The sequence below is a fragment of the Bombus fervidus genome, chromosome 2 (assembly GCF_041682495.2).
Source record: "Bombus fervidus isolate BK054 chromosome 2, iyBomFerv1, whole genome shotgun sequence".
NCBI lineage: Eukaryota > Metazoa > Arthropoda > Insecta > Hymenoptera > Apidae > Bombus > Bombus fervidus.
Window position 1 is genome coordinate 2,799,612 of NC_091518.1, and position 16,698 is coordinate 2,816,309.

The following is a 16,698-nucleotide window of genomic DNA, read 5'->3' on the forward strand; positions in this document are numbered from 1 at the left end:
CATTCGCTCGATTACCACGGTCAAACTGGATTTAATTAATTTCAGTAATCAATAATTAAATACAAAAACATACAATTACTTCTAGATAAGTATTCATATATTAAAAAATATATATATTGTAATGAATTTATGCATTGAAAATGTCAAACATTAATTCTACGTACGCTCTTTTATCGTCATTTTTTTTATGGCTAGTCCATACATTTGATTTTGAACGAATGAACGTGAAATTATATTTTCTCGATATATTTCTTTCCTTTTAAATATTATAAAAATTATAATATTAAAAATCAATGATGTAATAATTATATATAGAGTTTCAATCAACAAATATAAGTATCATTGATTCCTCTACACAACGTAATACGAAAGATAACATAGAATGTGTAATATAACATGAAATGTTTAAATATCACTTGATATTTGTGAATATGGAGATTTACAGAATTTACTTCAATAAACCAGAATTTAATAAAATTATGTTAGATATAAATACAATCCATGAGATAATTAGAAAATCGAAAGAATAGTATTCTCAAGTGAGGTGATCAGTAGTTCAAAATTCTCGAATCGTATAGGCTAAATATTCAGCGAACGTTCTTTCATCTTTGGTTTTGTTTCTTTTGAGGAATTATTTGATGAATGTTTTGCAGAAATATTGTTATTTGATTAATACTACAGAAGAAGAGATACGCTGATTATTTTAAATATTGTACATAGATTAATGCTGCATAATGAACTTGCGTCTTGCGAACCTACATAATGAACGTCCCGAAATGTCAAATCAATGTTCAACACGATATATTCTTATAACATTCACAAATTTTCTTTAACCAGATTTTATAGATCGCAGGAATTATAATACCATACTGAAAATATTCGAATATTACAGTTTACATGTATGAAATGCGTGGATTTCCAATTTATCATGAATATTTGTATGATATACGAAACCAGTATAAAATAAAATATAATAAAAATATAACAAGATTCCTGTAATAAATGATCAAATATTTTCGTGTAAACCTCAAATTTAAACGTTATTTTACGAATGAATTGAATAAGAAATCATTAATTTTGCTAATAAATACTTTTGTTCACCATCGTATAATAATATGTTTGTATTTAAATTACGAAATGGTTTTAAAAAACTAGAAAATATGAAACTTCGTGTGCGAAATTCATGTAGAGAAGTGAATTTGTATCTTTTACTTCAAACCTCTACGTATTCAGTTTCATATATAAAAATTTCCACGATATATTTACGTAACATATTTTTTGGTTTTAATTTGTTGCAAGACAATTTCAGAATCAACAACATCGAGGTTTACAAACAAAGGAATAAAATTGATGGGAAGCGTATGTTTGTTCGATTCATCTTATTTATTTTATCTGATCCAACTTATCGATGAAGTCAATATTAACCTGGTGCACACAATCGTGATATATTACAATGACTTCTGATGGAATCTATTACGTTATGAATCTACGGCGTACAACGTATATACGTGTTCACGATCGCATTTCAATGTTTGTTTCTCTGGAAAATAACGATTCGATGAAATATGAAGTATCCGCCTTTGCCTATACGTATTTGCAAAATTTGCGAAAGTTTAAGTTTAAGTTTATTGCTAGATCAGTTGGTAAGCATCGACGTCGACAAGATTTGTTACTCACAAAATTGTATACTTTTTAATGCTTCTTAAATAAAATTATACACGTCAAAGACATATCAAAATTTGTTAAAAAATTTATCATAATATATTTAATATTTTTCAAACATTAACAGACACGGGCATTGATATCAGTTTCTATTATGTTTATGAATTTCATACTCTTCGTGGCAATATCTTTATTTTTATTTGTTATATCGTATTGCTTACCCTTATATATCTCGTGCAGATTCTTATCTTGTTTTCTATGCTAAATTCAAATATTGATTAGAGTGTAGACTTCTAATAATACTAAGTTTCATGATAGGATGATAAAGTAACTAGATAAAATGTTACATACATTTCTATTTCTGTATTTCCTTCTGTAACGTAAGTTCATTATTTCTGTTGAATTGAAGCTGATGTCTCTTATAAATTCAGACTAATTTCGAAACTTGTCATTTTTATAGATTCGTTACATATTTAGATAAAACTATAACTTTAAATGCATATGCGGTACGAATAATTTATATGCTTTTATCATTTCAAGAAACAAAGAAATTATAACACACGTACAAAAAATCTGTAAAGTATTGTCCTTTTCCAACTATTCCCCTTGTTATTCTTTCTCCGACTACGATCACAAAACAAGGACATCAATTTGTGGACAAAAATCGCTATATCCTCTTTGTACAGCAATAAAACACAGAAATACAAATATACCAAGATACATCGAAATTCAGTCGAACTTTTAACAATCTTCACTTGCTTCCAATACTCGTGGATTACGAAAGAAAACAACATAAAAAATAAGGTAGCAAATATTTATGCAAATTCATATTTCTCCGAATGCAATTGAAAAACTGAAGCTTAGATAACAAGTCATTTCATACGTTAAATACTACGAAAACTACTATACTTTGGATATTTTATATATTTTTATATATTTCGTGGATTTTTTGTATTTCTGCATCTCCAAATTATTGAGATATGTATAATTTTGTGTGTTAGAATAGATTAGCCGCGTAGTAGTGACACACGTATGTGAGTATGAATGTATGGAAGCATGTGTGTGCACAGCGTCTCGAAAAACAGGTGAATGCAACTGTTCCGTTAGTAGTGTGGTATAGAAGATGGTTAGACAAACAGAGTGCTGAGACGCGTACAAATGTATATCGACGAAGATCCTGTAAATCATTTATTAAATAAATCTAAAACTATTTTAATATAAATTCTAAGTGTAATCCAAGTATTCCTTTACTTTTATTTTGCCGATTAAGATCCACAATTTTCAACGTAAATTTCCTACAGACGCAAAAATATCCACGGTCTTAGTCATAAGACTACATTTTATAAGATTGCAATGTTTCCTCGTATCGTTCGTCGTTTGGAGAACAAGTACATAAACCTATAAAGACTCTTGGAAAATAAGAATTCTGCTGAATTTTTCACGGGCAGCGTACACAGAGAAACTACTGTACGTAGAATTCCCCAGCTACGCCAACAGGAAACCGTATAAAACAGTACAAAACTCGTGGTCCCAGGAAGCTCATAAATTCAGCCTAGACCAGGATCCAAAAACGAATAGCTCAAAAAGAATCGAACCGCGTATCGTGGCAAAATAAAACGACGTAGCTTCTCCTATCCTTCTATGTTGGATTCCACGGTTGCTACGCGATATCTCCGAAAACTGGTCTACACAGACGACCGTGTGTACCGTGAAAAGGTGCATAAATCCAGCTGGGTGGATGTGTCGTGCATAAAACTCTAAACTCGATTGCCAGTGTCGGTGCGTGAATCAATAAAACGTCGCTTTATTCGAAAACGATAAGCCTTCACGGCGACAGGTAATCTGTCCAAGTGTCAGCCCGTGTTATTTCCATTTGAAAACATACCCAATTCCACTATTTATATATATATATTTCTTGCTTTCTTGCTTTCGCTCCTTTTCCTTTTGTTACAGCCCCTTTTAGTTTCTTCACTGACACGAAGCAAGCTGACTTCAAGCATTGATTTTCCACGGCCCCGGAGGGACCGATTTCCCAGTAGTGTGCACGTCGTGTCACGAAGTTATACATGGTCCTGAGAAGAAGAGAAGTCTTGCGGCAGAAACGTATGCGATGCGGTTTACCCTCGCGCTGGTTATTACTTCCTTCCGCTTGTTGCACTGAATCGATTCTGACTTCGACCGCCGAACATCTCCCAGGGATTATCGTTGACTCTTCAACGACCACGGATCTCCGCTAATTTATCAACGGAAACAACGTGACTGTATAAACGACAGGGTTCGATTGTTTGTGTTTCACGGTCGGCTACGAATCCTGGACCACGATGATACAACGATACGATGTTGTTCATAGCTATGCTTTCAGTCATCTCAGGTTAAGGCTCTATTTATCAACCGATCCATTAACCCATCAGAAACAACATTTAATCTGTAACTTTCTCAGTTACATTACATCGTCGAATTTTGCGTTTTAACATTACGGTTATAGAATTGCAAGTTATAGGATCGCAAGAATTTGCTGAATCTTTTAGCTAAAGCTTTTCTAGTCGCCATTTCTTCTTCCACTCGTTCCTTACAATTTAATAAAATATGAAGAAATTACAAAGATGTACAACATTACGATATTAATTTTCTTTAAATCATCGAATATTCTCGTTACAGCGTAGAATATTTCGGATTTATGCAATGAACTTCTGTGTAGTATCCGCTACTTTAATACATTTTTTATGGCATTCGATTCTTTTATAATAATAAGTCGCTCTATATGCGTGCTGGCGACGACGTATTTTTAAGAGTCGTCGGTGTCAGTTACACTGGCGTTATTCAGCCTTGCGTATAGCCAGTGAAACTGCAGGAGAAAATAAGCAGATATCCAACGATAGTATATATCTCGAAGTCACGTAACCATCGGGTATCGAGAATGAATGTTTAGAATGAGAAGGTTTAGAAAGGCTCTCCTTTAACCGACCTCTCAGTAGCTACAAAAAACTTTCGCAAGTATCCTTATTTTCCAATTAAGCATTTTTTTTATTTGGATCCTACGTTTCACTTTCATAATATCAAATTCTTATAATCATATTGGGTTAGCAACTAAGTGAGTGCGGATTTTGTCATTAGGTGGTATTGACAAAATCCGCAATCACTTAGTTGCCACCTCAATAGTATCGTAGGCAGATTGCCTAAAAAATATCGGGTAAAATATAAACAACGTTGGGAGCAAACCTAAGTGCCGACAGGCCGAAAGGGTCGGGAAACTTCAACATCAATGCGTCGTCGGCCCTTCAACCGAATAGTTACGTGGAAGAAGGCCTACATGATCATGATCGCGGACGGTTACGGAACGCGTACGTGGAGGGAGTATGAGAAAAGACAAAGGGATGCTCAAGGGAAAAAGACGAATTGATAGTCAGTCGTTAACTAAGAATCGAGTTGTGAGGAGTGGAGAGTTGAGTTGCCGAGTTGTTATGAGTTGTAAGCTATTAGTTGTGAGTTGTGAATTACCCATTTAGTCATCTTAGTTATAGCACATTACTGTATTTAGTTCACTTTAAATAACCATCGTTTCCTGTTTAATCCATTGTAAATAGATCCATCTATCAATAAACTTATCATTTAGGATAGAAATCATTGGAAACCCTAATAATATTTAATATTTCTGAATAAATAAAATCCTATAATTCGAAAGCACTACTGAATGATCCGAAATTTACTACACTCGTACTTAGACCCAACTCATTGCTACCTACGCAAATACTGTAATAAATGCAACGGTGTACAAATACCTTTTGTATATTTTGTGTGTCCGATCCATCAAACGAACTCTAATCTCATTTCTTTCTCTTCAAATGTTCCATACTCTCGCCAAATCTCCAAGTAAATATACGAGGAACGTCTTATCAGGTCGTTATCAAGGCGGAAATATTTACATTACCGGCGCTGATCTATCGTCCCTGTCCTTCCCAAGACAGTAGACCAGAAAAAGTAGAACGTCAAGCTAATACTTGCAATTTATATTTCCACGATCCTTCGGAGCACCTCGACGACGATGACGAGCGATCGTTAAGGACACATGTGTAAAATGTTGGATCAGGAACCGAACTGTGCATGTGCGTGCGTGCAATGTAAAGACGCTTCACAGTGGATATTTGAATGCGAGTGCGGTTATTGGGTTATCTATTCAGAGCGTGCAATAGCTTTTTTCTTTTCTTTTTTTTTTTTTTTTGTTATTATTTAATTTGTACTTTACAATTTGTCCAGCTGGACATTCGGTAAATTTTTTTAGCTTAATTGCTAAATAACATGTGGATGGCTACCCCCAGCGGGATACCATCTTCGAATTTGACTATTTTATTTCTTTAGTAAGGTCAGTAGGGTGTTTTCTTTTTAGTCTTCTTTCCTTGTATTTTTCTGCGTACCTGTCGATTTCTTCTTTCACCGTTGGTATTTTTAAGTCTGCATATATCCTCGTTTCTGACATACCATGGTGCGTTGACTATCGTTCTTAGTATCTTCGAGTAGCGACTCTCGGCGTGCGATAGCGAGCGCGCGATGAGAAAAATACGAGAGCAGCGAACGAAGAATAGTTGGTCGATCAGTTATACAACACATCGGTTTAACATTTCGTCAAATGTATTTGCATTCCTGTTTTTTCGGCGATTTACCTTGCAGTCTCTTTAAAATTTGAAAGATTTGAAAGATAGGCGGAATTTCCTATGGCGTTCAGATTTAGTACAAGATCCAACCTCTTTTAGTTTTTCTATAAGCTTCATTTTTTCAATAACACTTTCTAACTATCTAACACTTTCCCTCGTGTAATTACTTCTTCTTCGTTGAAACAAATGCACTAATATTATAAGTAAGCGATGGATTTACACTCTTGCGTTTACCCACGGTCAAACAACTGCTGACAAAAGTCTACCAAATGAATGAGAAACAGACCAAGTGTTTTATAATTTTATCCTACTAAAGTCAGTTTATATTTGGATTTCTTCGCCTAGCTTCTCTGTTCCAATAACTTGGTGTTTGTGTGTTCGCTCTGAAGAAGCTATGCGATATATAGGGCGTATAAAATGTGCATTTTTTTCTTTTAAACATATGAAATATATAAATATAATTTTGCTCGGCATTATAGCCGTGTAAAGACTAACGAACAAACAAGATCAGCGCTAATTATAGAAAATAAAAAAGTAATAATAGTGAACCGTATCTTTTATTATTTAAAAGTAAATATTTTTGGATTTCTTCGAATAATTTGAATTTAACAGGCTTCATGGTCGAGTAGCCTTAAAAAGTAGGAATATTATTCCTGAGAGAAATGATCGCGGAGTGAAGAAAGTAAGGACGCGTTGCGGTAAAAGGACGGCGAGGAATAAGAAATTTATTTCAGGACTTTGAAAAGGAACACGTGTCTGAATGATTCGGTCGAGCAATACTTCGTATCGATCCGTATAAAAATATAAAAATTCCTAACTTGAATCTTCCAACAGTGTCGCAAAGCTTCCTTGTTCCTCGTTGAAGGATCAAACATTTGTATGAAATAATGAAACCAAATTGCGTAAGTGCAACACTATCGAAAGACATAAATGAGGCAACTTATATGTTGTTTTATCAGGGCACAAAAGAACGTATTAAAACAATAGATACTTTCCAGAAATCCACTATACAAATGCAGATACAAATTGAAATAAGAAGAATAATTAAATTAAATTAAATAAGAAGAAGAAGAATCTAAAAAGAAATAATTCACGTTGCTATAGATACTTGAGTTTCTTTAAATTTCATAAAATTATGGGATTCCGATGAAAGAAGCAACGATAAAGAAAATATTAAACACATTTTTGGAATTTTCTTTCATAAGTATGATATTAAAAAACACACGGTAATATAAATAAAATGGAAACAGATTAGAAATGAAATGTTGCTGTGTTTGCTACAATGTTAGTTATTTACTGTCGTAACAGCGTGTTTGGTACAAAGTATTGAAATTTATAAAGTGTTTCGTGAAATTATTTGGCCTTCGTAGGGATTTAATTTGAATATATTATATTATGTGTGTTGTATATATGTCGAGTTATCATTAGGTTTAGGGGTGTGTAACGAATTTTCATTTGGATTAGCCATCGTTGTTGTACAGTAGAGATCATATTTACTGGTATAAATATGATTTTTACAGAATTTGACAAATAACCGTGGTGATTAAACACTCGAGATGCTAATGACAATGTTCTTAGGTTCAATAAGGAATTCACGGCCAAGGGGATAACTCTTCGTTAAACGTAGAATATATTTTGAAGCACAAAAACATTCTCTGGGGCGCTCGGTATATACTGCTCGTAAAGACGATATGAAACTCTCCAAGGAGATCGCAGGAATCAAAGACTGATGAAAACTTTCCTCTCCTTACGATCGCGTTCGTTTGTTGTATATTGGTCGGGGATACCAATAAAATTCCAACTGCCGTTGCTAGGCAGTCCCGCATAGCGGCGACATTGTTTCTGCCCGGAGTTTGATTGTTAATACAACGTGTGTCCCATAATATTGGCACTTCCGAGGCAAAACCACACGTGACTTGTTTATCCTCGAGCCCGTGTGCCGCTACAACTATATTTTTTTAAGGAGAACTATACAACTACTCCATACCTCTGTTAAGTGAAAACGTCCATCCCGTGACCGTGGCTACGTTCAGCAACCAGTTGTGTCACCTCGAGTCCAAGCCCACTGTCACAAATCTCGAGCAAACATAATCGAATTGAATCATAAGCAACTACTTCCAAGTTTTGTTATTTAAGTACAGCTATAATAAATAGTCTAGATTAAAGTATTGGGGATATTCCCAAAAATTCCAAAAGAAAGGCCCCGATGTCCTTTCATCTCCGACATATATATATATTACGACTACCACGACTGCATGCTAATGTTTGAAACAAATCCGAAAACATAAAAGTTACAAAATAATAAAACACAAAGCTCATAAAATTATTTAGACAGATAATTATTCATTACTAACAATAAGTCTTAATATTTAATCAGCATATTTAATCAGATTTGGCGCTAATTATATATTCAAAGCTACTCGTACTGTATACTATTGTAATTTCTTGTCATTATTTTACATACTCACATTCTCAAAGTAGGTAAAAAATGTAAAATGAAATATTATATGAATATAAATTTTCGAAAATTTATTACGCGCGTGTAGGGAGCCATATTCAAATTCTATCTTCTTGAAAACAAAATACAAAACAATTGATAATTAATCAAGTTTAAGCAAACGTGACAAACTCGATCTTCTCGCAAATGAACCCTCACATTTTATGTATATTTTCCACTTGCCTTTTTCACGTAGAACCACTCTATTGCTTTTGGGAATCACCCTATTATTTTCAGTTTTAAGTTATAAACTGTTTATGAATAAAGTGTTCGCGTTAAGGAATATGTGAATTTTTCGGTTTCTCAATTTTTTCAAAAAATGGACCCACTGCCTTCAGAGTAATTGGTTCATACATGTATTATTTATATCATATATTAATATATATTACTATTTAATATATATATATTAAAAAGAGAGAAAAAGCAATGTGGAAATAAGCTGAGGATGATAAACTGATTTATGAGGATAACAAGGTATTTAGATTTCACTAATTTCAAGATAGAGTTAGTTTATGGCTTTGAAACAACTAACTGTTGCCTTCATAAAGGACAATTACGCGACGATTATTTTGATTTCATTCGTCAAAGGAGATAATTAAGACAGTGACTTGCCCGCGATGGAAGATCGAAATTTAATATTCGTTATTGAATGTTTAGTTGACGGTTCATGAATCTCCAAGATATTAAATTTCTGTGGAGCTTGCAAGGACTAAATTGACTTTCAACAACTTTAACAGGTATTCGACGAATGCAATTACCGACAAACTAATTCTGCAGGATCATCGTGTTAATTACGAATATAATTTACATTTAAAAAATATAAAGTTAGTCTGGATAAATTTAAAAATTACGAAACAGATTACGTCTATAGGAAGTTACCAACGCAGTTTATGAAGTAGAAAATTGAGTTCGAAAGTGTCGATAATAACTTGCAAACAAACGATCCTCAAGAATTCTGAAGACATTCCTGTATACTCATAAATTCGAAAATAAAATGTAGAAATATTTCATTGAAATTATTATTACTCTATCGTTATTAGTACACTGTATCTAGGTAAACAAGCAAATTCTAATTTCTCCAAATGGTATGATCCGTTTGTTAGAAGAGCGATGCAACAGAAAGAAGCGAATTCAGGAAATTTGAAGCAGGTAGTTTAAGATATGGAAAATTATCAATGAGAAAATAAAAATATTTCATTGAAATTAGAATTATTATCTACTATCTGTGCAACTAAGGACAGTGTTACTTTTCTTACATAATATCATCAATTTGAAATAGATCTTTTAAAAAATTGATTGGAAATAAGGAGTTTGAAGTAGAAAAATATTTATAATTCAACAATTTAACGATAAAGACTTTGTTGATTTTTAAGGATTACATTTTGAGCATTTCGAATGAAATATCCTTACGTGTAATAATTCCAAATTTTAATCGATTATCATAATCTTCGTGTATAATATTACCTTACAATTAAAAGAGGGCTAATGTTTTTGGAATTGTAATATTATTCTTATTAAATAATATAATTTTATCAGATAAAATAATGACAGGTATCTCCAAATCTGCGATTTTTATTACGACATTACGACAATAATATGCACTGAAAATGTAATATATTCACAATTAAAACTAGAAGTATAATGTATTTCTTTTTGCTTACTCCCTTTCCACCATTTCGCGAATAATATGAAATTATAATTTATTATCATCGATATTTACCTACACGCTTTCCTCATACATTATGCGACATATGGAGGATATTATCAACAATCAATTAATAACACTAAACGTTTTTTATGTAGTTCAGTATGATTTATTTACTGGGTATTTCGTATTTATGACACAATCTTATATCTCATTATTTATATATAACATTTCGATATCATATACATTTAAATGTATTCGGAGTTGCTAATAAATCTTAATAAACGAATCATGTAATTTAAATAAATGGTCCTTTGAAATTCAACTGACAGTGATACAATTGATAGGAAGTTTTACGATGATATTTAAAAAGATAAATTTTCCTTCATAGAAATCAGTTTGTTCGCGATTAACATTCTACCTGTTCCGGACAAACAAATTTCATCCTATTACATCCCGTTGAAGCGATTGTTCACAGAAATGAAAAACGACGTACACTCGGAACAAGCGACTTTTTATATTCAACAATTGCATTTCATTTTTTCCAATGTTCCTCCGTCAAACGAGCTTTTTGTACACGACCATTCGACTAATTAAAAGGCGCATTAAATGCAAATGCAGGTTACGTTCCCGTTCTACAGCAAGAAAGACTCGAATTTAAAGAGCAATCTTTTCCGCGTCAACTTTACAACAATGCAGTAACAACGGTTCGTTCTGACGAAATAAATTGCACTCGAGCAAAAGCTGGCACAAATGAAATACTAATAACTAGTCCGCGAATATTTATGCCTGTTAAATGTGCAAGAAACATATCGTTCTTTTCCTGCAACAACCAAACAACTCAAGAATCATAATTCTAGAGAAAACGAGTTTAAATGTTTCGAATTGTTGTGATACTCTGCGAACATCAAACTAGCAAATTGCTACGATAAAATGTCGAACTTGTACAAAACTATCGCAATATTGTCGTTTAGATTAATAAATCCGCGACTCAAGATTCATTTAACGTCTTTTAAAAAACTATTTTAAGAAACGTAACTATGCGTATTATTTCGTCGAGAAAATTACGCTAATAAAAATATTTAATAAAATAAAATTAATAAATAAGAGATGATATTTCTATGTTATTTTTATGTTATTAGGTAGGTGAAATTAAACTGAGAATAATTATGTACACCAATAACGCATAAAGTGTTAAAAGATGGATTTATGTTGTTTTGGAATCGACGACCTCAATCGAAAGGCTTAAGTCCCATAAAACTTTTTAGTGCCGCGAAATTAAACAAGTTAGAGGGCTACGAACACAGCTTGTTGAAATTTATTATTGAATTTTTATGATTTTATAATTATTTTCTAAAAAATAATCGTGAATCTGTATAGATGGAATAGTAGAGGGCGAAAGTTTCTCAAATTTGTCAATAGACGATATAAAATTCTAATTCCACGAAAATACATGAATTACAAATTTTTCCCAAATTTCGCTACGAACATTTCGAACAACTCGACAATTATCATATTTAGCGGATGAAGCAAATTTCTGCGTAAGCTTCATTTTGTTATCCTATTCGTCAAAATACGCATTTGTACGAACACTCGTAGTCCAACGATACTCGATGAAACAAGAACAATTCTGAAAATTCTTGACGATTGCCAAGAAACACGAATCTCACATATTCGTTGGGCCCGAAAGTCATTCAAATGATCGAGCATCATCCGACCTTTCGAACGAAAGAAAGAGGGTAGCAATAAAGTGGCGATGAGAAGTCAAATATTTCCTACGAGCACGAACTTTCCATGTTATTTCTGGAATATTGTGCGCTCTGAAAAGATGAAAAGGGAAACGATTCGAGGCAATATGACGAGACTGACCATCGCGGATATTATTTTCTTCCGCTTGTTGCATCGAATCGATCTCAAGCTCGTTCATAATATCGTCGATCCTTCAAGGTTCCCGCCGCTTTTTGAAGACGTGACCTGGACATAATTCAACCACCAAAGACGGCTCTCTTTTCTTCTTCACGAGTGGGACATCGTGCTGTCTTGTACAAGGCGAGCTGTTATTTCGCAGAAGTCTACAGGCGGTAAGAAAGAAGGATATTTTATGGGTCAAGTATCGAAACAAAATGCACTTCGTATGGAAGAATATTAAACGATAAGAGCAGAATATTTCTTATGATTTTTCTTTTCTTCCCCTTTTTTCTCCTCTTCATATTTTTAGAAGCAAAACTGACGACATAGATCCTAAAGGAAGCTTGTATATCACCTACCAGGTATTATAACGAGAACTGTATTTTGAATATTTTATATATCTTTGCATATTACGTATATACACTTTGAGAGCATTTTTGAATTTTTAAATTTCCATAAATACGTAAATATGCGCTATTAGTAGAGTGCAGATTTTTATGCAATTTCATATATGCACTAACTATACACATGATTAAGGAAATGAAACCTACGTAAAAATTTTGAACGTTGTAACAAGTATTGGATTGGCAACTAAGCGATTACCGGTTTTGTCGTAGTAATGACAAAATTAGTAATCACTTAATTGTCAACCCAACACTTCGCTTCGAATATTTCTTTATATTTCCGTATATTGCGCGCGCTTTTACATTTCTGCGCTTTTAAATTTCCCATAGATATATAAAAATTCGTAGTTCATTCGCGAAATTATATGGGATTACGGCCATAAGGTGTCCCAAATTCTTCTGCAACGCGATGGTAACATATTTTGTGACTAAAACGAACAAAATATAGAATCATAAACTCCTTACTAATTACTATTAACTAGTACTAATGACAATGGATACGTAATTGCTTTTAAAATATCATCATACCAGTGAATAACGATGGATTGAAATTTTCTGATCCGATATTTCGATATTCGCGATTCGATATTTTATCACTGTATTTTCGCGCGACTGAAACAAGATTTCATCGGAAAGCAATATTTACTAAACAATTATATTTTGCAGAAATTAACTTGGCGAGCGATAACAAACGTGAGTTTGTTATTCTTAAACAGAATGAGATGATTTTCATGGAAAAAAGAAATGTTTATTATTGGGAACATGTGTATTTGAAGTTTTATTTCGATACTAGATATATGCGATTACGTGAACGTCGTATTTCTGAAAATTATGTTGTTTGGATATATCTTAATCGTTGTCTCTTGCTTTTATTTCATTCTACTGTCGAAGAGATTTAAAACGAAGTAATTAAATGTAGAAACGATGTAAATGATCGTAACTGAACGAGATTACGTGCAAAAATTCAAATGGAAAGTAATGCACTTTTCCTGGCCCTCTAAGACCAAAAAATCGGAAAAAATTACGTCGAAATGTATTTACAGTTTTTATACATATAAGCAAATAAATATGTACGTATTTGTGTACAAAAAGAAAGGAAACAAAAAACGAAAATAATTACAAATGTGTTTCATTAATACATTTCCGCGATTGTTACATTTTCACAAATTACGCGTAAATTCTTTTCGCCTACCACATTTAGATACATTTAATCGTATGTATAATAAGCATTAATCGAATATTAATCATTATGAAACGTTCATCACTGATTTGTCTCTAAATACCTATAATAATATTTGCTAACAAATAGACTTCACAGGAAATTTATTAAAAACTTTATTAAATTCAATTAAATCAAACTAATTTAATAATATTAATAAATTAATATATAATATACGATATTAATAAATTAATCAATTTAAACTTATTTAACTAAATGAAATTCTGGAAACTTCTTCAAATTTCCTGAATCTTAACTTACGTCTTAAATTACAAACTATATAAATAGCTCGGCTCATATTGGGACGTAACCTGGTTTTATAAAAGATGCGACAATTAACCCAAATTACTAAAGCAACAATTAATCTAAGATCTTGTAAAAAGATTTATGAAAACTATAAGAAGAATATAACAAGTTAGGAATTGCGAGAATACAAACGCGCAGAGATTGTACGCAGTTAAAAGCCATAACATAGAATTCTGGTAAAACAAAATTGTTCTGCTTTGTATTGTATCCTGGAACCATGTACTCTTCCTCGGCAAAAATATGACCTATCATATTACGGTGTTGTGGCCTTCATGTCGTAAAAGTACGTGCCAACTGAGACCGAAAACATATGCACGTAGTACATGTGTTAATAAACAAGAAGCTGCAATTACAGTTTAGCACAGAATTCACCGCAAAACCAAGCACGATTTTAATATAGGTCACCACTGACACCATTCTACTGTCTGACACAGTCTCTCACTACACACGTGATTTTAGATTTAAAACATTCGGAACTGGGACTCCCAAAATCAATAGAATCCGATACCACGACAAAGTGAAATAAAATCTCGTGTACATCGTACGTGTAATTTCGAGAATACCCGTCTACTGTCAATCCGAAAGAATCCCAGTAAAATTAAAAGGCTCGGAGCAAAAACGAGCATCGTGTTCATTGTTCTTCCCAAGAAAGCGAAAAGAATATCTTGAAATAATTACGTATTGGGTACTTTATTTAAACCAGCAAACGATCTTCCTTGAAACTGTTTTATTATTTGACTATCGAACGAAGTAATTTATTTCATTTACTGTCGTGTATTCGCATTATATAATAATAATTATATTTTATACAAGGAATTATGTAAATTTGGTAGACGCTTTCTAAAATAATCAATATTCCTGCGTTACGTCACGTTAGAAGTATAGATTTCCTGACAAAGTTGAAATAATTGATTATTTCAAATGAAACTCAGGATTTTTAATATTCGTTTCAATTATCCAAGATAATTATCGGAATAGATTTCAGTGGAATATTTTATCCGTATGATAATTATACAGATAAAATATTATTTTCCTTATTTGCTCCAACAATGTTCGAACAATAATAAGAATAACTATGGTCGCTAATGACTATTGGTCTATGCGACAATAAATAAATAATAATAAAATAATATTGTTTCCTTACTTAGTAATATTAAAATAGTTGTCTCTTTCCACTTGATTTTCTGCGAGTTTACATGAGTACATTCAGTCACATGCTCAGGATCAGTACAACTTCCACTATGAATGTACCAAATGATTGGATGTACCAATTCATCGAAGAGCGATGAATTTTTCTGATCTAAAATATACTTCACATTCGATACTTCGTTGATTCTCCAAATAAAATACAATAGTTCACGAAAGTATTATATTTCAACATTTATCATAGAGAACATTTATGCCCATATTGCATGTATTATATGAACCATTTTGAAATTTCATTAGCGCTGTAACGAGACGTGGCTATCATGATTGCATTAATAACAGATGCAATTTGAAACCAATCTGGAAATATATATAGAAATTACACGATATGCATTGCAAACATATATTTAGTAAAAAATAAGAAAGTACATAATAAATGGTAAATATGGTCCCAATGAATATTGAGACTTATTAATTAGTATACATATATATACATACATACATACGTTATGGCGTATGCTAAATATATGTATACTTGTACATTATCTTGCAACTTCTATATATATTTCCAGATTTGTTTCAAATTTGACCAATATAAATCATGATAACGCCGTCTTATCACAGCGCCAATGGAAAATGTCTAAAACACATAATATATTCATAAAAGAAGTTTACGCCTGTTCGAATATTTTCGTCGCCTTACAAGAATCAATTATTCGAAAAAGGTTTTATCACGGTCAATTCATACACGAGTGATTTCTTATATGAATAAATTCTTTTTCGGATAAATTGAAGGGTTGGATACGAGAATCAAGCAGCTCCAATAATTTCCTTTCGCGCTATAGTGAGCAAGCAGTCACATGGGTGTAGTATTCGTCGTAATTTTTGTGCGAGAACTATACAAAAAAGCGCTTGGAAAATCTCTTAATAGAAAATCTTTGATAGAAATCTCTTTATCGGTGTAAATAAAGAGCAACTATCCATTTCGAAATATACGGAACTGCGAAATTGAGGGACGTAATGGCACTTGCCGAACGCTATGTACATCCTAGTGACAAGTAGCATTACAACAACGTACCCAGACATTCAACTGAGAATGGTGTCACGAGTGGATAATAGCAGTAGTAACAATAGTGGACAGACAAACATTCGTACCTACTTAAAATTTCTGTAACCTACGATTGGAGTAATGTGATATTTGTAACGTCATATTCCTTGTGTAATATACTCGTTTAAAATATTGATAAATATAGAATACACTG

General features: G+C 32.6%; 1 protein-coding gene across 2 annotated transcripts in view; it reads right to left on the bottom strand.

The window, feature by feature from the left end:
- LOC139998082 (uncharacterized) overlaps window positions 1–16,698 on the bottom strand; it is a 130,858-nt gene that overhangs the window by 86,821 nt on the left and 27,339 nt on the right. The gene's annotated exons all lie outside the window — the stretch shown is intronic.